The sequence below is a fragment of the Ursus arctos genome, unplaced genomic scaffold (genome assembly GCF_023065955.2).
Source record: "Ursus arctos isolate Adak ecotype North America unplaced genomic scaffold, UrsArc2.0 scaffold_3, whole genome shotgun sequence".
Taxonomy (NCBI): Eukaryota; Metazoa; Chordata; class Mammalia; order Carnivora; family Ursidae; genus Ursus; species Ursus arctos.
This window is the reverse complement of record NW_026622985.1, coordinates 91859122-91882749: the sequence shown is the minus strand read 5'-3', so window position 1 is coordinate 91882749 and position 23628 is coordinate 91859122. Positions and strand designations below refer to the sequence as shown.

Sequence of the window (23628 nt, the reverse complement as noted above, 5' to 3'; positions counted from 1 at the left end):
TCCTTCCAGACCCGGTGGTGACCTCACTTTTCGGGGCTGGCACCACGGCAGGAGGGGCACTGAACAGGGAGGAGGGTGGCAGTCGAGGCAATGGCCCCGCTTCCTTTCTCTTACGGTGATGGGAAAGACTCGGAGGATTATCCAGGCTTTCAGGGCTCCTCAGAACATCCTCCGATCCCCTGTATCCAACAGTAACATACACGTCCCAACACCGTATAATGAAGTTGACTCTGGGAAGGGCGCCTCGGGCATGATGTGGCGTTTAATCTTACTGTCCGTGATAATGTTTTCAGTCCTGCAGAAGTGCTATGTGCTATTACTTATTTATATATTTGCAGATGGCTTTGACTTTTGAAATAATTATTTTTCCCCTACAATTTTATGTAAAACATGTAAATAGCAACTTAATGGAGTATGCAAAGCAAGAGAATTGAGACACACTGTTTCATCAGGTCTCTGTGGTGAAAGTGCCACCGAATGGGGTCTTGTGATGGGTAATATTATGGCATTAAAAAGTGAGAACAGCTGGGAAATGATGCAATGTCAACTTGAAGAGCAGTGTCTAGATTTCTTCCACTGAGAGGGCAGGGCCCCTGCTTCACTCACTGTCACTGTGAACGCAGACCCCTGAGGTCAATGTCAACTTGTCAGTCACCCCTATGAAGTGACAGGATGGCCGGGGAGGGAGAAAGGTGGTGCAGTAACTCAGCCCGGTGCTGATCCCTTCGTAGGTGAAGGAGAGTGCACAGGTGCTACCGAGGAGACCTATCAAAATCTTCCTCAGGGGTGGGAGGGCAACCTGGCTGCGACATGTGTCACCCCACTGATCGCCAGTGTTGATTCAGCTGATCTGGCTGGCTAGGCAAGTGCCCCTTCCACCCTCGCCACGGCTCCTTGTGCATCCCTCCCGAAGGCGCACACTGGGTCCTCTGGGATGACCTTCCCCAAGAGAGGAGGACCGTTCTTCAGTCAAGGGTATGCGACTAGCTGTGTCCCCTGCTAGGACCTCCAGATGAGCTCTCAGGGTCCATTTGTAGGAGAACGTAGGGTAGTCAAACTTCCAAGACTCCAGACACTTCCAAATGAGGTGCTGCCTGTGCCAGTCTGCCTTACTTTAAAAACAAAACCCATATCTCCCTCAGGGGCTCTGGAGGCTGGCTGTCTCCGTCTTTACCCACTCTAAAACGTGATGCCACAAGTTCTGAAACGAATCTGATGTCCCTGTTTCCATTTGCAATATCTCTCGTGACGTTCTGTCTTTAAAACAAGTGTGAAAAGGTGCCTCTGTGCCCATCAGCCAGAAGTGAACCTTGACAGCTAGTGTCGACGCTGCCTGTATGACAGTTGACTTCGTAGCAGCACGCTGTGAACATTGTGTCCTGTGTCTGCTACCGGAGTTTCTCTAGGCTGCACACGCGTGGGAGTAGAATAGCTGCATCGTAGGCAAGTTCACCTTTACTACGTGTGCCGTACGGCTCTGACGGTGGGTACGCCATCGTACACGCACCCAGGAGAATACAAGACCTCCCGTGCTCTGCGTCCTCACGCAGTTCTGGGTATTGTCGGATTTCATCGTTCTTGCGATCTGATGCGTGTCAGTGATATTTCATTACGATCTCTGGTTACCACTGAGGGAAAGCATCTTTTTGTAGTTATTAACCGTGCGGTGTTGGTTTCTTCTTCTGTGGATCGCTTTCCTTTGCCCATTTAGCCCTTGGACTATTTGATTTTTCTTATTATTAGAAGTTCTTTAGACCCTAATTATCTTCTTCCTGGCTATACTTTGCCTTTTCCAGTTGTTGACTGCATTTTTGTATGCATCGGGGTTAGTAAGTTAAAGGCAGTCAAACGTATCCATCTTTTTTGTGGGGATTTGTAGTTTTTGTCTTAAGTCATCTCTCTATTCCCCACATACATAAAGACGTTCTCACAATATAGTGTTAAGTCTTATTTTAGGTCTTTTCTTGCACCTGAAATTGATTTTTGTGTATGATTTGAGCTGGAGATCTGATTTTTTTTTTTTTTTTTCATTACCGATAAGTAGTTGCCTCAGCACCTTTTGGCTTACTTTCTCCAACCGAAAGTTTTCACGTTCAGGGGGAAAACTTGAATTTCTGGTCTGTTCTCTTGGCTCACACATTTCTTTCTGTACTGATCCCACACTGCCTTGATTACCGTAGCTTTATAATAAATACCGAAATATAGCTAATGGAGTCTCCCAACTTTCTTCTTCCAGAGTTTGATGGTTATTCCTAGCTTTTCGATCTTCATAAGTGTTAGCATTAACTTACGAGTGTCATGCACACAATTCCATTTTAAGTTTTATTGGGATTATTTTTCGTTTATAGATAAATTGGGAGAATACAACAATTGAGGAAGAAAAGTCCTGTGTGTGATTGAGTCTTCCATAAACATAATTATCTCTATTTACTTAGAACCTTTTTTTTTTTTTAAACATTTTATTTATTTATTCGACAGAGATAGAGACAGCCAGCGAGAGAGGGAACACAAGCAGGGGGAGTGGGAGAGGAAGAAGCAGGCTCATAGCGGAAGAGCCTGATGTGGGGCTCGATCCCAGAACGCCGGGATCACGCCCTGAGCTGAAAGCAGATGCTCAACCGCTGTGCCACCCAGGCGCCCCTACTTAGGACCTTTTAACTGCTTTCAATAATTTAAAAATTTCATCCAGAAGATCCTGTACATCTTCTGTAAGATTTCCAGGAACCCTCTCTTTTGTGTTGGTATTTTAAATTATACCTTTTAAAAACTTCAATTTTCTGAGCTCCTTGGTGGTATATAGACAGACATCAAATTGATTTAAGTATGTTATATCGGTATATTGCTGAATGCTTTTATTGTTTCTAGGGGGAGGGGCAGAGGGAGGAGGAGAGAGAGAATCTTAAGCAGGCTCCACACCCAGTGTGGAGCCCCATGTGGGGCTCGATCTCATGACCCTGAGATCGTGACCTGAGCCAAAACCAAGAGTCAGACATTCAACTGGCTGAGCGACCCAGGTGTCCCACTTTTATTGTTCCTAAAAAAATGTGAGTATGGATTCACTGGGGTTTTCTATAGAAAGTCATATATTTGATGGTAATTAAGTTTTCTTTCTTCTTCAGTCATAACAAATAGGAATGTGTTTGGTTATGACTCACTGAAACAGGAGCTTTAAAAAAGCCTAATTCTTTTTTCCTCGTGTAACAAAGTATAGAGGTAAGTAGTTACAGGGCATGACTTCCGTGGTTCCCTCAGCCTTTGCCTCAAGATCGTAAGATGTTGCAGCTCCAGCCACTCGGGTCCCCAGTCAGCATCAGGAGAAAGGAAAGGGCAGAGGGGAAGACGGGGTGGCACACGCAGCACAAAAGCAAGGCTTTAGGGCTCCCACATTTCCAGAAATCCTTCCTGCATCCAGTCTTTTGCCTCAGCGGCCAGAACTACCGAACAGCCACCCTTGCTGCAGACATGGTGTCCCAAGTGAAACTGAGGTCCTGTCAGGAGGGAGAAGAGAATGAGTAGGAAGGACTCTGCTCCTCTATCGAGAAATGTCTTTGTCCGCTGTCTTGATGAACAGTTTAGTGACACATATGATAAAATCTTATTTTCACTCTCTTTCGGCCATATTCTTAGGGGTTTCTGTTGTTGCCGTTGAAGAATCTGCAGTTAAGCAAACTAACTCTTAACACGCTTACAGTCCATCTTTAACTCTGTCCTGTAGACCTCATATTTTACTTTGATGTCCTCAAGTTTTACTACCATATGCATTAAGTGTAACCTTTCTTTTACTCTAGTTGGTTTTCCTTCGCCTTGATAAGTGGTATAGTTTATTGCTTGTGCAAATTTTTCAGATATCCCCATTCTTCAGATAAGGGCACATGGTAGTTCCAAGCCGTAGGCAGTGATTTGCCTAAATGCACGTCATTAGGGATTGATGCACTCAAAATTTGAATTCGAGCCTTTAATGCTATTTTTCCTTGTTTCCAATTATTAAATGAAAGACTTTCCATCAAAGGTAAGTTGATTTTAAAAAGTAACCACTCAAATGAATTTGAAATAAAGAGAAGAAAACAAGAGGAAGGCACATATATGGGGAAAACAAGAAATGGAAAGGCTTAGGAAGAAGAATTTAAATTCTCTAGAACGGAGCTCTTAACTTCTTTACACTTTGGCCTAAGAAAATATCAAATGGGATTGCCTTCCTTTTGCCCAGCCCTCTTATTTATAAAACTCAAATTGAGTGTGAAATTATGCATTCATTGTTCCTTCTTTTATGTTTTTTCAAAGTATAGAAATAAATGACAGAATGAAATAATTTTATAGCACTGACTAAAAGAGACTCAAATCTAACCCAGGTGAAATGTTTTTGAAGGGAAGAAATTAAGAGAAAACCATTTGAAAAGATTTTTCATCTCAATGGAAAATAATTTATAGTGAGTGTGTACAGGTACAAGATTTCCTGCAGGAGTTCTCTGTGAGGATTGTTAAGTACCAGCCTAACAAGGGACCAGCTTATGGATCTATAAAACTACACCTGGTAATAATGCAGTTTCATTGAGAAGCACCCTTAATTCTCACTCTCTTATGACTCAGAGGGATTCAGGTCAGTTAGTGTTGTAAGTCTGGAGTGCAGGGGAGAGGTGCGTGCTAGAGATAAAATTTGGGACTTGTTGGCATAGAGGCGTCCTGGTTCAACAACAGCCATGCCCGCTTAGGTCATAACCTTCTGTGAGCGAATGCCACCAATGTGTGAGATGTTTTATATTTTTAGGTGTCTTTGTCATTATTTTTAACTATTGCTTTTCCAGTCCAGTGCTTAAAAAATGGCAGTCTGAATCTGTGACATCGATATTGCCTGTTTGATTCAAGGACAATATCTTTTGTGTCTTTTTCTTTTTTAAGATTTATTTATTTATTTTAGAGAGAGAGTGAGTGCAGGGTGGGGAGGTGCGGAGAGGGTGAGAGTCTTACGCAGGCTCTGCACTGACTGTGGAGCCCAGTGTGGGGCTCGATCTCAGGATCCTGAGATCAGGACCTGAGCCAACAAGAGTCGGATGCTTAACTGAGTGCGCCACCCAGGAGCCCCCGGTGTCTTTTGTATCTTAATTCTTTGGTAACTGGGGACCCGCTTTGAAATGAATTAAAGATACTATTAAAATTTTTACATAAAACACATGCATTAGAGATCAAAGGTGATAATTAGGATGGCTTTTTTTTTCCCCTCCGTCTCTCCCCAAGGAAGCTGTTAATGAAAGTTTTCCACCCCAAACCATTTTCTTGAGTTTACAAATAGGTGAAATTATTATATTTCATCACATTTAAGATGTCATCAATTATAAGATGCATTATTATTTTATGTTCACTAAGGGAAAAATACTTAATTATAATTGCAGAGATGAGGGGGACATGCACATGTTAGAACTGATAAAATACGGTACATCAAATAGCACAGAACTTATCAAATGATATGCATAGACATAATTTGTTTATATAATTTATTGACTTCTAAGACAGCTAGGATTCTGATAAGGACTGTATTGATTCAGCAGATCATTTTGAGAAGTAAGTCTGTCTTATACCAATGTTAAGTCTTCCAACCCATGAACCTGGGGTGCTTTCATTGAGATCTTTAATTTTTTTCAACAGAGTCTTGCTGTCTTCATACTGTAAGTTTTGTACTTCTTTGGTTAAATTTGTTCCAAAGTATTGGATTGTTTTAATCCTGTTGTGAATGGAATTCTCTTCTTAATTTCACTTTTAGGTTGTTCATTGCAAGTGTATAGAAATAGAATTGATTTTTGTATCAACTGATCTCATATCCTATAATCTTGCTGAATTCATGTATTAGTACGAATGGTGTTTTAGTAGATTGCTTAGGATTTTTTTAATATTCAAGATCATGTCCTCTGCAAATGGATGTGGAATCTTTTCTTTTTCTTGCCCAATTGTCTTGGCTAGAACCTCCAATAAAATATTAAATATTCAAATAATATCGAAAGCAGCAAACGTGGACATCCTTGTCCTGTTTCTGATCTTGGATGGAAAGCATCCAGTCTTTCACCATGCATACGATGCTAGCTGTTGGTTTTTCATAGATGTCTTTTATCAGATTGGGGAAATTCCATTCTAGTCATAGTTTGGTGAGTGTTTTTTATCATGAAATAGCGTGGATTTTGCTTTTTTAAATTTTGTCTGTTGAGATGATTGTGTGATTTTTATATTTTTTTAATTCTGCTGATATAGTTTATTACATTAATTGGATTACGGATGTTAAACAAACTTGCATCCTTGGAACAAACCTTGCCTGGTCATGATGTACGGTTCTTTTTATATATTGCTGGATTCTGTTTTCTCCTTTGTTGAGGATTTTTGTATCCATCTCCTAAGATAAATTGTTTCATAGGGTTTTTTTGTTTTGTTTTGCTTTGTGATGTCTTTGACTGGTTTTGGTGTCAGAATAATACTGCTGTGTACTCTTAATTAAAGTCTAGGCATTCAGGAGGGAAACTCTGGGGAAGTCAGCCAAGGCGCAAAAGCAAGACACAAGGGAAGTAGGTCTAGCAGGCAGGATGCAGATTTGGGAAGGACAAAGCATAGTGGGAACTCTGGTTGCAGGAGATACCTGGCGTATGTTCTGATCCAAAGACAGGTGGTGCCTTGCACTTTGGCCCTTTTTAGTCTGCTTGCTGCCACAAAGAGAGGAGCGGGGAGGAAAGGAGACCAACAGGGCCATCTTGTTTCTAATTAAAAAACAGCAGGGCCCTTCTGAGGAGTACAGATCACTGAACATTGAAGCAAGCACAACTTTATGGGGAAGAAGTTGCATTTACATGAAAATGATATACACTATCCTATAAGTGTTCTTTTAAAAATCACGTATCTCCACACATGGACAGGAGAAATTTTACCCCTTCTGTATTTAGTTAGCCATCAATGACTTTCAATCTCCGTGGCTTTATATGATTAATTTAGAAGAGTCATTAATGTTTTCATAGCCCGTTTTTATTTATAAATGGAAAGTGCTGGCTATAAATTCCAGTATTGATTTTTCTTCATTAATAATTTTCCACTAAGAATCTTTTCAAACCTCAGAAATAAAAAGTTCTCTTACAAATTTATGTAAATTTAAATGTGTGATGCAGAGGTGAAAGATTTTTCATAATAGCCATACCTATAATATGACATTTATATTGTTTATATAATTTAGGATCATAACTGCAAATAAATATTTTCACAGAGGTTTTTCAAGGAGGCCTTAAATTTCTATTTATAGAGTACTGAATATTTCCAAGTATTTGGTAAAACTTTAAAATGTAATCGCGCATACCAGTTTCATTACTCTAGGCTGCACTGAGTGATTTCTTATGCTTTGGACTATGTTATGGGAATAGCAGAATATTACTTTCTTTATTAATAGGATGTATTAAAAAAAATCTTGTTGATACTATATCTTGATGTTTTTAATGCATTCTATATCGTATGCCAGCAAATGACAATTTCTATGATGTATGGGCCAGACCGTGTGAATGCTGTCTCCTTTACTTGGATTCTAGAATAATTATAGTATCATAATGTCAAGATGATAGTTTCACAATAATGTCATCGGTTGTTGAGACCTGTGACTTTCAAGTGAAATAACTAATATCTAAAAATGACTTCCAAAAATAAGTAAATAAATAAAAATGACTTCACAAACCACACAGCTTCTTGGAGCCAGAACTGACCTAAAACTCAGGTGTCTCAACTCCTAGCACAGAACTTTCTCCTCCTGATCTCCTTCATTACTAGCACTGCAGGAAATTTTGATGTTTGATAACAGATCTAAATATGTTTAAAGATAGAGACACCTAAAGTGTGTGATGTTTCATAGATTAAGAAATAACCATATTTGTTAAATTTTTCATGATGTAAGTTTTCAGGCGTATCTGTCTCAAATTGCTGCTGTCACAAATTACCACAAGCTAGTGGCCCAAGCAGTGCATCCGTTACCTTACAGTTCTGCAGGCTGGAGTGCGAAATGGGCCTTAAAAACTGAAAACTAAAGTAATGACAGAGCTGCCTTCCTCCTGGAAGCTCCAGGGGAGAATCCTTTTCTCACCATTGCCGCCTTCCGGAGGTTGCCCACATTCCTTGACCATGATTCCTTCCACCGTCTTCCAGGCTAGCAGCACAGCATCATCAGATCTCTCTGACCTCCGCTTCCATTGTTACATCTCTTCCTCCAACGCTGACTCTGTAGCTTCCTGCTTTTAAGGAATTGTGATTACACTGGGACCACCTGGATGATCCAGGGTAACCCCATCGCAGAATTTTGATTTAAACACATCTCGCAAAACTCCTCCTGCCATATAAGTGATTTATTCACAGGCTCCAGGGATTACACTGTAGACACTGGTGGGGGGGGGGGGCATTATTCAGCCTCCCATATCAGGTTTGTACTCCATGAATTAAGTAATTTTCTGAAGTAATATTATTGAATACAGTCATTAGATCATTGAATCTTTACAGTTACCCTGAAAACTAACGTATGAAGACTTGCTTATATTGCTGTTGAGAAAGTGAATTCCAGTATTGTCATTCATCTGACCTCAGATAACTTGTGATAAAGACTCAAGACAGAATAAAAACAAAACAAATTGCGTAAGCATGATTTATTTAGTGTCCACAGAGAAGAACGAGGGTAATCGTTTCCATCCATCCAGTTTCTGTTCTCCAAGGATTATCGTCAGGTTTAGCCAAGTATATATTCTGATGCGTGAGAACCAGGTAGGAAGTCAGGCTTCACAGGCCAGAGCCAGAGCTCCATTCGGCTGGAGGGTTGTAAGCAGTCTCTTCTCAGACATATTCCTTTTTTAAAATCCTTTTTATGTTTCTTACCTTGGTTAGCCTTTGAAGCTCTACTTACATGAGAAACTGATATTTTATAAAAAAAAAACAAAAACAAAAAAAAACAAAAAAAAACCAAAAAACAGGCCAAAGGGGCAACTGGGTGGCTCAGTTTTTTGAGTGTCTGACTCTTGATTTTGGCTCAGGTCATGATCTCTGGGTCGTGAGATTGAGCCCCATGTTGGGCTCTGTGCTTAGCTTGCAGAGTCTGCTTGAGATTCTCTCCCTCCTCCCCTAAAATAAATAAATAAATCTTAAAAAAAAAAAAAGGCAGCAATCTGATGTATGATTAAGATAGTGAAAACACAAAAGGCAGAAAATTAGACTCTTCCTTATATTGCTTTTATAGCCACATATTATTAGTCTCAGGGTCCTAAAGGTCATTAAAGATCAAGTAGGTATTAATGAATTAACTGAGCACATATACACCATCAAACTATTAGCTTATTTATGGCACTATCGCTGTTATTTCTACCCCCCCCCCCACACACACACCCCTGTGCCACACTCACATGCTTGTACCATATTACAAGTTTGGGTTTTCTCAGTATGTACCTAGATTTAGTCAGTCAGGGGTTATAGACCACAAAACTGCCACTTTCAGTAAGTTCTGAATATTAGTGCTGAGGAATCATTGCACAAAATGGCAATCATGGGAAAGTCTAGGACCCAGCTTTTATGAGGAAGGCAAAGTTAGTGGTGGTGTTGGTAAGCAATAGATATTATTTCTCTGGAGAGAAAAATGGAGAAAGGAGCAAGATTATTTTTAGACTATGTCATTGAGAAGGATTTTCAAATATTGTATTTCCAAGCAAATATTATGTTTTCAGACATTTAGAGCTAATAACATATGGCCTACTACAAACTTGTATTAAATATATATTTCATTAACTCAGCTCCAGTTCTCTTTTCTGTGTTGTAGGATTTGAACCAGACATGAATGATTTTTCTTCTCTTAAGGCCTTGCTCTTTTGTGATTCTGCTGAGAGCACAAGGAGCCAACAATAATTTACCGTATGCCGTAATCATCCTGTTTTGTTTTTAGAAAACTCCCTACAACCTGACAACACACATTTATTATGGTTGATTCTAGGCATTTAAATATGAAAACAATTAACATGCATTTGTAGGGAACATGACAAATGGGAATTTGCGAGCAGACCAATTTTTCACTGACCTGCATTCAAGAACACTATTATAACTCAGGTTTGCCTCCCCAGTTTTTAAATGAGTTGATTTCCTAGTATTTATGGGGGCAGGTTGACGGATGAGAATGACTTCAGTGTAAGCTCAAGAGTCCCCTTCTCTTTCCCCTCCTCCAGGTTGCACTTTTGTGCTGATTCAGATGTGCGCTCTGTGCATTCAACCATCCAGCTAATATATTGAGACAAGAAAGCAATAACTTTTGGTCATTACATGAATTGTAGAGAAAGAATCAAGGGGTGCGGGTGAATAAACTTTTACTGTGGGAACAGCTCACAGGGTGTAATTTTCTACTGAGTCCGGATAATCATACTCAGCATTGTGAATAGCACCTTCACGAATCCCGTCTCTCTTCTCTACACTCACTGTCATTCAGATTTAACTTCAACCCTCTTATTAATGCCGAGTATTATTATCCGCATTTTGTAGATGAGGAAGCTGAGTCACAGGATGTTAAATGAATTGCCCAAGTTCATATTTCCTAAGAGAGTCCTCTGTGCACGTCGGATGGATCCATCACTGATGATTTACATAACTTTTTAAAAGCTTGGACAGAGTGAAATATCCTATCTCAAAATCCTTTCTCTAAATGAAAGTGGAATTTTCCTTGATATTGGGCAACATCAGAGACGAAGGAGATAGAAATTAACACCTTAGCAATTAAAATCATGTTGCAAGCCCCACCTAAGACACGCCTTTCCCTCTGTAAGACCCCAACCACAGAGTAGAACCCACACAGCTTTGTAGAGTGGGTAATTCAGGTGTGATTTATGCTGTGATAGGATTTCTGGGGGTGATTATAAACCAGATGTCAGTCACCATGGTTCTCAGGATATCTGTAATAAACGTTCAAGGAGGGGAAAAGATTGATTTAGCATTCACAAAGGAAGATAAATGGTTAAAACAGAATTTTTGAGTATGTACAGATTCCAGGATGGAAGAGAAAGAACAGTGGTCGAAGGGCAGGATGGCTTAGTTGCAGGACGTTTAGAACGCAAGCAGTTCTCGTAGCAGCCAGTGCCACTCTGCCCTCTCGATTGCCTGGAGGCCAAACTGAAAAAGCGGAAAATATTTGGAGGATACTAGGCTTAAATTAAAAGAAGGGGAGATCAAAGTGGGGAAATGTCCAGCATGCAGACTAAAATAGAAGCCTCCACGTAAAAGGGCTTTTCTATATAACTGTGTACCCCACACAAAGTTTGTGAAGAAATATTTATTTATTTATTTATTTATTTATTTATTTATTTATTTATTTTTGGCTGTCGTTCAAGGGAAACTCTGGGTACAAATTCCATAGAGAGGAGGTAAGTTCTCAAGCTTAATTATGCATCAGGGAACTACATTGTAGTCTCCTTTCCTCTTCCAGAGAGGAGAGTAGGATTGAACTAGCAGAGAGGGTAGAAATCCTTTGGCTCTGAGATTTAAAAACAGCCAAAAAGGGACAAATCAATGCTTTAAACTCCTTGACAAAGCAAGTCTCTAGAGATTATTATATAACATCTAACTTACCTTCTTTCTATACAGTTTGTACCTTGAGTTTCCCTTGAAGTACACTGGAAAAATCTATGCAGCTGTTTAGTTAATAATATGGAGGAAAGAGGACAGTAGGGGTCAGATTCTGAGTCTAAAATGAGGGGGTTCCCTGGTATTGGGACCATGCAGACTCCTCACCTGAGGGTTAGATGATGTCAGGACTTTCTTCAGTTCAAACACGGGCTGCTGAAGCCACGGAGAAATGGAGGAGTCCAGATTATAAATGCCAACAACTTAGATTTTCAAGAAGACCTCCATCTCCTCGGTTCCCTATGTGCTGGCAATTAAGAGAAGCAGTAACCAGACCAGAATCGGGGCTGTTTGTTTGAAAGCTGTGTCAGGGGCCGACGTCACGTTGTGTGGACCCGTCCACGGAGGTTTCCTGTGATGCGGTTCACTGTACGAAAGTGCTTCGAACGTCACGGAGGAGGACGTCCTGTGGCATCACTAGAGCTGATAATCTGCTGAAGGTCCTCACTCTTCAGAAGGTCACAGTGAAGCCAGGAATGGGAAATAATTACTGTTCCTCATTTACACTGAGACAGAGTTGAAGCTCTGGCTACAGTCAATGCATTGTTCCTTGATAAAGATTCGTTACTAGTACTGCTGTCTCTCAGAAGCCTGGGTGCCACCGTCACACTTCGGCTCCCTTCTCAGGAGTGTAATTGCAAAGATCACTTTGGGCAAATCTCATTGGCCTTTTTGACTCATTTGCTTTCTAGACCCATTTAATTATAAATTAACAACCTGTCTCTCTCAACTGTCTATCGCTAAATCTGGTTTTCCTTCTGTGTGTGTGTGTGTATGTATGTGTGTGTTAAAGAATGTGCTTAGAAAAAAAGAATTACCCAAGCAAGAAAGCTTTCTGATTTTTTTTAGCTAGCTAAAAAACCAACTTTTATTTTTAGCCATTTTTTTTTAATGATTTTGTTTATTTATTTGACAAAGAGAGAGAGACAGCCGGCAAAGAGGGAACACAAGCAGGGGGAGTGGGAGAGGAAGAAGCAGGCTCCCAGCAGAGGAGCCCGATGTGGGGCTCGATCCCGGAGCGCTGGGATCATGCCCTGAGCCGAAGGCAGACGCTTAACGACTGAGCCACCCAGGCGCCCCTATTTTTAGCCATTTAAAAAAAAATTATTTGCACTGTATCAGTGGCAGTTTAAATGTGACATGTTATTAAGAAAATTACAAATTTACACCTGTGGTGTTTTCAATTGACCTGTATCCCGCTGAAGGCTGATACGGTATAGACAAGGATGAAGAAGTTTCATTTCCTACAGCCTTGCCTGGTACATGCTAATTACTCTGTGAATTACCTAAATAACTTTCACCCCTTATAGAAGGATGGGATGGATACATTACTCACGGGGAAATCTGGCTTGTGCTCGTAGGACAAAGTGAATAAGGACAGTGATGCTGGCTTTGTTCTTATCCTGGTTCTGCCGCGATTCCGATAAAAGTATGAGCACTGCTCTCATCTACCCCAAGTTTTCAGTTCTCTTTTGTTTAAAATGAGTGACTTGGAATGAAATCATCTCAGTCTCTTTCATCTCTAGTGTTAGTCCTCTTTACTCTCAATAGCAGAATTGTACTCTTTTGTTCTTTCCTCCTGAATGCCTGTAAAAAACATTCAAGGGCCAATGCATATACCTTCTCCCTAAGTCTTGAGCCCATCCCCCAGGATTCCCAGTGTGTGTTCTTCCTTGAACATCTTCCCCTGCCTCCCACTGATCTTACTCATCTCCAAGGGCCACTTCAGATCATGTCGTTCATGAAGCTTTCCTACAAAATGTGGTTTCTCTTTCCTTTGAATTCCAAAAGCGGGCCGTGCAGCCCTTCTGTGTATTTACCTATGAGTATCTTTGTGCCAGTTTCTTACTCCCTTTACTAGAATGCATTCACCTCAGGAATTTGGTGCCTGTTACCTGCGACGCCTCCTCGTAGACTAGAATAGTGCCTTGCATGTGTTAGGTCATTAGCAACCTTGTTTAAATTCGCATGTGTATTTTCTCCACATGAATTTCGTAACAGAGTCAGCTGCACTACAGTGAAAGATGTTGAAGCAAGATCTTTATCATAAACCTTTAACACAATTAGGATAGTAAAAGAGAAGTTGAATTTTAATGGTGAAAATAGCTGTAAAGTCCGCCAGTTGATAAGGCTTAAAGTGATACCGTTCAGAATGTGATGATAACCAGGGACAGTTATTGATGGTGAGTGAGTGTGTGTTGGAGAGGGGCTTACCTAGGGATGGTCCACAGAGGCCTGAATTTAGAAATCTCACCTTACTGGGGATTTGGAGTTTTAAAGGAACTCACTGTTCCCCTACATGATTTTCTTGCCCATTTCTTTTCTGCTCTGAGCCTGAGGAAAGGTATAAAACATTTCTTGGGGGAGGGGGGGTCCTGCCCCTTTTTAAAAAGATTTTTAAATTTCTTTTAATGAGAGCACACACAGGGATCTCAAGCAGACTCCCCACTGAGAGCAAAGCTGGACAGGAGGTCAATCTCACAACCCTGAGATCTGACCTGAGCTGAAATCACCTTAACCTACTGAGCCACCCACGTGCCTCTGGTTCCCTTTTTATAGATGTTGAAAATCATATAAAACTATAATTTAAGAACAAGTATCATTATAAAAACAAAGGCAGATGAAATTGGTTCTCTCATTTTGTGTCTATTCATGAAACTTACAAGATTTGCTTTGCAAAAGGAGGGAAAACAAAGAACTAGTTCTGCTTTACTGTGCCCTGTAGGGCATTCTTACAGCATCATGTAAATGTAAAAAGTGCGTTCATGTTTGTTCCAACTATTTTGTATCTTTATTTTATCCACTTAACTAGATCGTATCTGTCTTTGTTTAAGGACCCCTTAGGTTTTGTTCCCATCCTATTTAGTAAAATCCTTAACACTGGATGTTTAAATGACCTGATTAATAATAGGACTCCTTATCAGAGTCGGTCTGTCTTTTACATATTCAGACCTTCCACATTTCTCTAGCATCGTCCACTGCAAGTAACTAATGAAGTGGTTGCTTAGCCTTGGAAACAAGCTTATTTACAGGTTGCTAAGAATGAATTCTGGGGAAAAAAAGGCAAAGAAGGAACAGTGAGCCGGGAAGGAAGAGGAAAGGATTGTGTACGTTATCTGAAAAGACGCTGCCGTTTAAAGGGGGAATAGTGAGTAGGGTCCTTTGCAAAAGAGAGTGAAATTGTTGGATTTCACTGAAGGAGTAATTTGGTCACTCTTGAAAATGCAGAACAGTTGCAGCCTAGTAGGGATGGAAGCCAGATTTCTGTCTCTTCAGGTGATTAGAAGGGAGTTTGAGTGCACACTGAGAGCACAATGGCAGCAGATATATTAACCTTTGTGAAAGACATTTATCAGTGATTCAAGAAAAACTATAGGTATGGAGTTTTGTTATCACAGCGGCTTTTATGTCCAAGGTGTAAAAGAAGTCTGTCTATGTTGGAAATCAAAGGGAGCTGAGAAACTGCAGAGATCCAGGGAGAAATTTCCATTGGGAGAAATGGCTGACAGGTGGGTACAGTGTGCAGGTGACATCCCTGAGGAGGCTGGCAGGTGGGATCCAGAGTTGGAGGGGGGGGGGGGGACGCTTTTGGGAGAGAGGTATGTTTAGCTCCACCTTCAAAACCAGAAACAGATCAAAATGAGAGGTGTGCTGCTAGATATTAAGGTGAAGACGCTTCTGGATGGAGGCACTAATCGTAAGTGGCGTGAATCTTTACCAGAAAGTCTGTCCCGGCATCAGCAGGTAAGGCATTTGGTATAAGATTGATTTAGAAAGTTTAAAATACCTATCAAGGAGAGGGTGTTAAAACAATAAGTAACTTCTAAACAAATTTTGGACCACAGCAAGGACTCATTGTTCTGAGCAAGGATTCCTCAGTTCTGACTTCCTCTCTAGCAGAATTCTCCTGGGGCACAGCAGACAGGGTGGATTGGGGCCGGTGACCATGGGCACCGTAGCCTCAGGCAGCAGCTCTGAAGTCTCCAATGGCTGTAAATTCTACCACAAGTAATCTGTAACTGTGTGTAAGTATTCATGATTTTGATTGATCCAAAAAAATTCACTAAATCAGGTTAAAGGTCATTCTTATTTTTTTTTAAAGATTTTATTTATTTATTTGGCACAGAGAGCACAAGCAGGGAGAGCGGCAGGCAGAGGGAGAGGAGGAAGCATGCTCCCATCTGAGCAGGGAGCCCGATGTGGGGCTCAGTCCCAGGACCCCGGGATCATGACCTGAGTCGAAGGCAGATATTTAACCACTGAGCCACCCAGGCACCCCTGGAGGTCACTCTTAAAATAACGGCTCACTGGCAATTTCAGTATGCTCACTTAGCCTGCAGACACCAAGGGATTAGGTTCCGGGTTATGGGTCCTGGATGTACTTACACCATCAGCTCTTGGTGCCTCGTGTTGTGTGCAAGGGTGTTAGTGATTTACCATTAATGCTTATGGCAATCACAAATTATTTAGAATGTCACAGCTGAAATTTTACAGTTAGCTGTGTTTTCTGTTTAATTTTACCCATGAACATATTTTTTAATGAAGAAGGTATGAATAGAAGAAGAAAATGCTAGTAGTACCTTCCTAATATACACACCTAAACAATCTGAAAACTCAGTGTAGCTGGGGGTGGGGGGTAACACTGTCCTGTCAGTCAGTATAGCCAAACAAATTTAAGACAACTTTGTTACCTAGAAGTCAACTGATTTATCTTGCCAACTTCATTTCTCATTAAGAAAATGCCCCTCTCTGCTTGGTCTGCTTCTGAGTCCCCTTCTACCTGTCAGCTCAATGATCTGATCACAACGGATAGCTTTAAATAGGTCTAAATGCCATTGCTTCTCAAATGTGTATCTCCACCTGGACCCTTAATGCCTTGCCCTCACATTTAGAATAAACACCTTGCTCGTGTGTGTGCTGCTTGTCCTGCTCCAGGATCTGGCCTTCACCGGGCTGCCCTTGGAGTTCCTGTCTTAGGTTCTTCGGACTTGCTTTTCCCTCTGCTTGGAATACTATTCCTCGTATCTTCCAGTGGCCCTCACACGTAGCATAATTCCGGTCTCAGCTTGGGTATTGCTTTTTCGCCGAGACCCCTACCTAATAAGATCTTCATTCGCACCCCTGCCTGACAAAGCACTCCAGCACTCGCCCTGTTCAGTTTTCTTCAGTGTAATCATCCCTGTTTGATACCGTCTCATTAAATGATTGCGATCCGTCTTCCCCTCACAAAAGTTAAGCTTCATGAGAGCAGGGACTGTTGCCCGTCTAGTTCTCTACTGTATCTCGAACACTTAGCATGGTTCCTGCACAGAGTAAGCCCTGAGCAAATACTTAAAGAATACGAACTTTCAGTGGGGTTGGGTCAGGTGGCAAGTGCTAAAATTAAACCAGGAAAGAAGGATTAGCCTAAGGCCTGGCCTTGTGAACCTTCTGTTCTAACCTCATCAGTAAGAATGGAAGGCTCAGCGGGGGTTAGTTCTCCCGGGAGGAGTTAGGAACAGTGGACGCAGCAGCAGAGTGGGCGGTCGACATGGAGCTGGCTGCAGTGGTGGGGCTGGAGGCCTCTGTCAGACCCAAGACATTGTTTAAAAAAAGGTGGGGAGGGAGGGAGAGAAGGAGGGGGAGGGAGGGAGGAAGGAAAGGAAAGAAAGGAAGGAACAACAGGCCCAAAATGGAGTCAGGGCCCCCACAACAACAAATCAAGACTCTATTGCGCTTCCAGCCTCTCCCGGAAATGTGACCTTTAACCTCTCGGTCTGGAATTTGCTGATCAGCTCCAGTGAGGTGATCTACAGGATAAACCCCCGCCCTTCCCTCACAGGGAGGTAACCTTGCTTGAAACAACCCCCTCCGTTAGCAGCTTCTTCCTACCCGACCCCTCTGCCTTCCATTTGTGCAGCTCCTCCAGCTCCTTCCTGCTTGGTGAGCGGGGTGCTTCCCGGTTCAGGGGTCCTTGAATAAAGCCGATTAGATCTTTAAACTTACACAACTGAATTGTGTGTGTGTGTGTGTGGTTTTTTTAACCACACAGAGGATGTGTAAGAGGCGGTACCTAGGAGGGGATCAAAGGTAACACCTGAGGTGAATCTAAAACGATCCTTTCTGCCAGGGGAGACCTTTCTGTTTAACAGTCCAACTAGATAAGATACGCTTTGAGACGTCCCTCAAAACAAAAGTTTAAGGAACCCTGTTCACGGCTGTGATCCAGTTCTGCTGTGTCCTGGAGTCCAGGAATTTTCAGTGTCTGTGGAGTCCACCACGGTGGGCTTTCAGTCCATAGTGGAAACCAGATAGTCTTTGGTCATTATTGTCAGTCATCCCTGGTTGGAGGCCAGTGCCCTAGAATGGGCAATTACTGATGCTCTGACCTCCACAGCTTCCATGTTCTGAATCCCACCTGCGTTTCTGGGCTTCTGCAAAGCAGCACTTGCCTTTTGAATATTTATACCCCAACCAGATGTGATCTTTCATGTCCTGGAATCTTCAGGGTGTTTTGCACGTCTGTTTAAGCCACTCCTGGCCTTGGACTGTAATACCTGTATAACTGCCTTCGCCCTTTCCCAACTAGTTCATAAATTCCTTAAAGGCAGAACCTGGGTCCTGATCATTCTTGAACCCTCTAAAACACGGTCTACATGCCTTGGACATCTGTGAATCAATGTAAAGCTTGGAAGGAAGAGGCAGTGGGTTTAAATATCACTGCTTGTACTTACGAGGCACGTGACCCTGTGGTTCACTTCTCTAAGCCTGCATTTTCTAATCTCCCAAACTGCAGTAGTCATAGAGAAGATGCGCCCTAGAAGTGTCGAAAGGATTAGACGAGATTGTGTACATAGAGTGCTGGGCACAGAGTGTAAGAAGCAGTGGATATTATTATGGTGACGATTTTTATGGCCACCCAAAATACCAATCTCCAGAGGACCCAAGAGTGGCCCATCTTAAGTGACTATCTGTGATCCTGATATCGATGACATTCTAAAATATTGACGTTGTAGAGCCAATAATATATAATAGCAAAAATTCAGCTGAGAATACAGGCCTATATCCTTAATTAAGAAAAAAGTGAACAGTGGAAAATCACTTCTGAGTCTTATAAATAGGAAATTGGATTTCCTAATGGGTAATTTAAAATACTTTGGGAGCATAAATACACCTGGAGCACTCAAGCTATAAGTTGGTGACTCAGAGAACAAGGGCACAGAATCCTGAAATAAGCAACAGCAAATGGCCACTTAAGCTCTTAAAGAGCAAATTGCAGAAAATAAATTAATTCACTTAAATATGCATGAATCTCCTGAGTGGTGGAATATGCTGAAATGGTGCTGAATGATTTCCTTTGTTGTGTGTGTGCTGAAGTATTAATAATGCCTTGTGCTTTGTGCCCTGTACCTTTGATTAGAACAAATCCCAGAATCTTTTGCCTTTTTAAATTGTTTTTAAAGCAATTTAGATGATAAAACCGGAAATTCCAGTCAAAGTACAGATTGGTCTCATTGATTTGGAAAAATGGACAGCAGATTTATCAAAGAATAGATGGATCCCAGAGGGAATGGGAAGTGATTCAGATTAAATTGTCAGAAGAGAGCTTTGGGGAGGCGGACATAATTTTGCAGAAACTTCTTAAAAGTTTGAAACTTGTCAGCCTTTCCCCCGAAACACATGCCAGAATTTTATCAGCGTCTCTGATACTGTGTGGCCCAGCAGCTTAGGTTCCAACAATCTCCGCCATTGTAGACTGCAGGGTATATTTAGAATACGTACCAGAATTATTAGTTATTTCCAACACTCTTCAGATCCTTTAATTTTCATCAGGGGAACCACAGACACGAAAATGCTGGTCCTTCACGTCCTCGCATACTTAAAAACAAATTCTGCAGTCATGTAATTGAATAAGTAAAGGAAAGGGGCCAGGCAGAGGAGGCAGAGACATCAAAAGCAGAAGCGAACTTTCCAGTGCAGGACTATGGCATTCGAGACGACGTTCTACCTGATTTTTTAAAGGGGAGGGCTTTAAGGAAATTTCTGTTTGCCCGGCACACACCGATTATCAGGGCAGCTTGCTTCTACGGCAGCATTTCATTTTTGATGCCAGGGCTGTGAAGGGGAGCTTGGCAGCGGAGTGAGGGCTGGAGCCGAGGAGACCCGAGCGATGGGCTGGTTAAAGCTTAGAAAAGGGTTTGGCAGCCATGCCTGAGAACAAAAATAATCAAAAGAATTGCCAAGAACCATAAAACCAGGAGAGTAGGGTTGTGAAATACATCAGCTTGATTTTCTGAACATGGAGAAATATTAAATCTATTCTAAGTCTGTTATGATGTCCATGTATTTTTGTGAGTTTCTGTACTACAGGAATTTCTATTTTGCCTTAGGGCTATGAATAGGATCAAGTCAGATCAAGTTTTTGTTATGGTTTATTTTTTTAAGTTTGGAAAAACATACTTTTCCACACGGTTTAAATAATTTGTAACTTATGTATAAGTGTGTGTGTATATATCCCTATTGTTGAATATTTCCTTTGATGCCAAAGGCTTATCATTTATATGCTGATTTGTTCTCTTGGGAAGCTATGATATATCACAATTACAAATAATATTTGAAGAGAAATCTTTTGTAGCAACTATAAAATGAAACAGCATATTCCAAGTAGATGGTGCAGCATCCGCAAGGGCATTTCACGGTCAGTCAGAAGTACTGACGGGGCTCAAGGGCGCAGGACAGGGGGGGGTGGTGGTAAGAGAGGCTGCTGGAGATGTAGGCGGGGTCGGATCCGGAAGTGGGCGTGAACTGTAGAGGAAGTCAGGATTTCTCTATAGGCAACGGGGAGAGATTTTAAACAGAGAAGGGAAGTAAAGGATCACCTTTGTGTTTAACGAAGATGACTCTGGAATCATTGTATGAATTGGATTAGAGAAAGATACAGTAAATAATTTTTTTCCTTTTTAAAAATCAGCCCAAATATGGAATTCGAACCTTGTGTCAATTATCTGTGCACTCAGAAGAAGCATTTCTCACTTACTCAAGTGGTAAGGTCTATTGAGTGACATTTTCTAAAAATGATGGCTGCATTTAATATATGATCTTTTTCAGTATGTACCATTGACCTTTAAAATTCCCAAGCTGAGGGGCGCCTGGGTGGCTCAGTCATTTGAGCCTTCAGCTCTTGGTTTTGGCTCAGGTTGTGATCTCATGGGTCTGTGAGATCAGATGTCAGACTCCGCGCTCAGCTGGGAGTCTGCTTGGAGATTCTCTCCCTCTGCCCCTTCCCGCCCCCCCCCACTTGCATGCCCTCTGTCTCTCTCAAAATCAATAAATCTAAAAATATTATAAAACTCCAAGTTCAGCATCCATGTCTGCTTATGAAAGAGGGTATTCTCTTCTTCAGGCATATAATCTGTGGGATGACTTGGCTCTTTCCCACAAAAACAAGACTCGAAGTGTCTCTTACCCTGGTAAAATGTCCCAGATCTCTGTTTCTGTAATTTATTCTGTCCTATTACTCTGTCCCAACAGATGACCTACCAGTTTTTTGCTCAAACAAGACGATGTAATTTAGAGGATCAGATACACTATACATGAAGTCTGCAGACATTAGAAAGTCATCACATTTCCGTACCTAGAACCACACCCCCGCTGCTGCATTTCACGCCACCTGCTCTGCTCATGGGGTTATGCTTGTAGATGGAACTCACATATCACCTACAGAGATGTACCCATGCAGGTACCAACTGTTCTTTGATGCTTCATTAAGAGTATATGCTGTATAATACTTAAAAGCAGACATTTTTAAGAACTTTCAGTATGAAATACTGTTCTATCACCATTATTTTTCTAGTGATTAACCTGCTTTTCTAATAGCTTTGTGAGATGTTTTTCTAATCAGTGCACACGAGCCATCATCAAAACTAGAATTCCTAATTCTAAGCCAAAACAGTTGGAGACCAGCCAAATCAGGACCTTTAATAAGGTTTATGGGGAAAAAAACCCATCAATCATTCATTCCCTTCCCAGCTCTGTGTACATCATTGAACAATTTTGTCAGTTTTTCCAAAAAAAAAAAAAAAAAAAGTTTAAGAAATTTGAATAGAATACTTATTAGCATGTAGTATTATCTAATCAAAATCTGATTTGTGAGGGTGAATCAGCTAATGTATTCATAATTTTAATCGTGTTAACGGCTCTGAAATTGGCTGATAATTACTTTAGAATTAGAGGTTCTAATTTGTACATTGGTAATGTGTTTCCAATCCCCAGCCAATGTAGTAACAATAATGCATTGTAGTTCTGTCTTCACTGAGATCATGATGGACAGCTGAGATAGGATATTTCTATCAGAACTGGATATCAAACTTTTGTCCTGAATATTAAAAACTTCGGAAGTTTCCAAAGATGCAAGGTCATGTTTAGCCTGTGCTAGTCAAGCCTCTCATGTTCTCCGTGGTTTTACTTCAGTGGAAGTCTGTGACCAGGAAAAAGCCTCTTTCGTGTCATTATCACTGTCCTAGTTCCCTACGTCCCACACCGAACAAACACGCTCTGCACACCACTGAGAGCCAAAAGCTTGGCCACAAAGCTTTGTCCGTGTCCAAATTAATATGAATCAGAGGCCTCAGAGAAGAAAATTTCATTGCCTATGAATATTTCTAACAATGTGTTTTAAATCTATAAGGGTCGAGTATGTTAACACAGGGATTTTAAACATTTTCTTAAATTGCAAAAGCCTTTGCTCAAACAAAATTTTACCTCGAACCTTAAACCATAAAGGTCATAAACAACTGTTTTGTTTGCAGTATACTACTGTTACCACAAATAGTGACTTAGCACAATTTTTTTTTTAAGTCACTGAAATGAGTTCATAACACTGTACATATATTTCTTACTTTGGTTATGGCCCCTGCTTTATTTTTTCTGCAAGAAATAATAACTAATAAATACCAAGTGAATACTGAGTGCTTCCTGAAGTGTCAGAAACTCATCGAGGCATGCCTGCGAATTGTCTCCTATAGTCCAACAATGTAAAGCACAGTGTCACAGGTAGGGTAATAACTAAGGCATAGAGATGACCTTTGTCGCCTGGGGTCACGAAGCCTGTAAGCAATAGAGTTGGAACTGTTCTCTGGCCATCTGATTCCAAAACCCATGTACTTAGCACTCATCTACCACCTCCTACCAAAAGTAAAAATAAACCTTCACCAGGATCTCAGAATTCACAAGGCTGCTGGAGGGAGATTTTTGTCAGACAAGCTTGAAGAGGATTTTGCAGAGAATTAGTTGCCTTATGGCTTTCTGATAAATTAGCCCACAGGCCAAGGGTTTTGTTGTAGTACCTTCCTTTTTTTCCGCTTGAACTATTTTTGAAGGAAATGAGGGTATGGGCCACGGCTGCGCACTGGACTCCCCTGGAGGTTGTAAAAGGTACTGCAGCCTGGACTGCTGCTCGGCCCGTGGAGGGTCTAATTGGTCTATCTCAGTTGTCACCTAGGTGTTGTGGGTTTTTTTGCTTTTTGGTTTTTTAACTTTGCCGAGTGTTTCCTGTACAGTCCAGGTTAAGAAGGGCTGCATTTCAAGCTGAGCCACCTTTGTGCTGTGACCATGCCTCTGCTCACGTAGGGCGTACGTGGGTGAGTATGACTGACAGAGTGGGACAGGCTGCTCAAATCATTCCACGTCAAGTTTTCTCATAATAGGACCAGTTGGTAATAGTGACAGGTTTTTTTTCATCTTTTTCAATTTAAATTCTGTTAGCTAACGTAGAGTGTAGTAATGGTTTCTGGAGTAGAATTCGGGGCCTCATTACTTACATACAGCACGTGGTGCTCAACACCAGTGCCCTCTTAATGCCCGTCACCTATCTAGCCCATCCCCCACCCACCTCCCCCCAGCAACCCTCGGTTTGTTCTCTCTTGTTAAGAGATGCTTATGGCATGTTTCCCTTTTTCCTTTTTTTATTTTTCTCCTAACCATATGTTCATCTGTTTTCTTTCT

At 41.3% G+C, this 23628-nt stretch overlaps 1 protein-coding gene across 2 annotated transcripts in view; it reads left to right on the top strand.

Annotated features, from left to right (window-relative positions):
* The window catches only part of TPK1 (thiamin pyrophosphokinase 1), a 318384-nt gene that overhangs the window by 232115 nt on the left and 62641 nt on the right, over positions 1-23628 (top strand). The window lies entirely within an intron of this gene.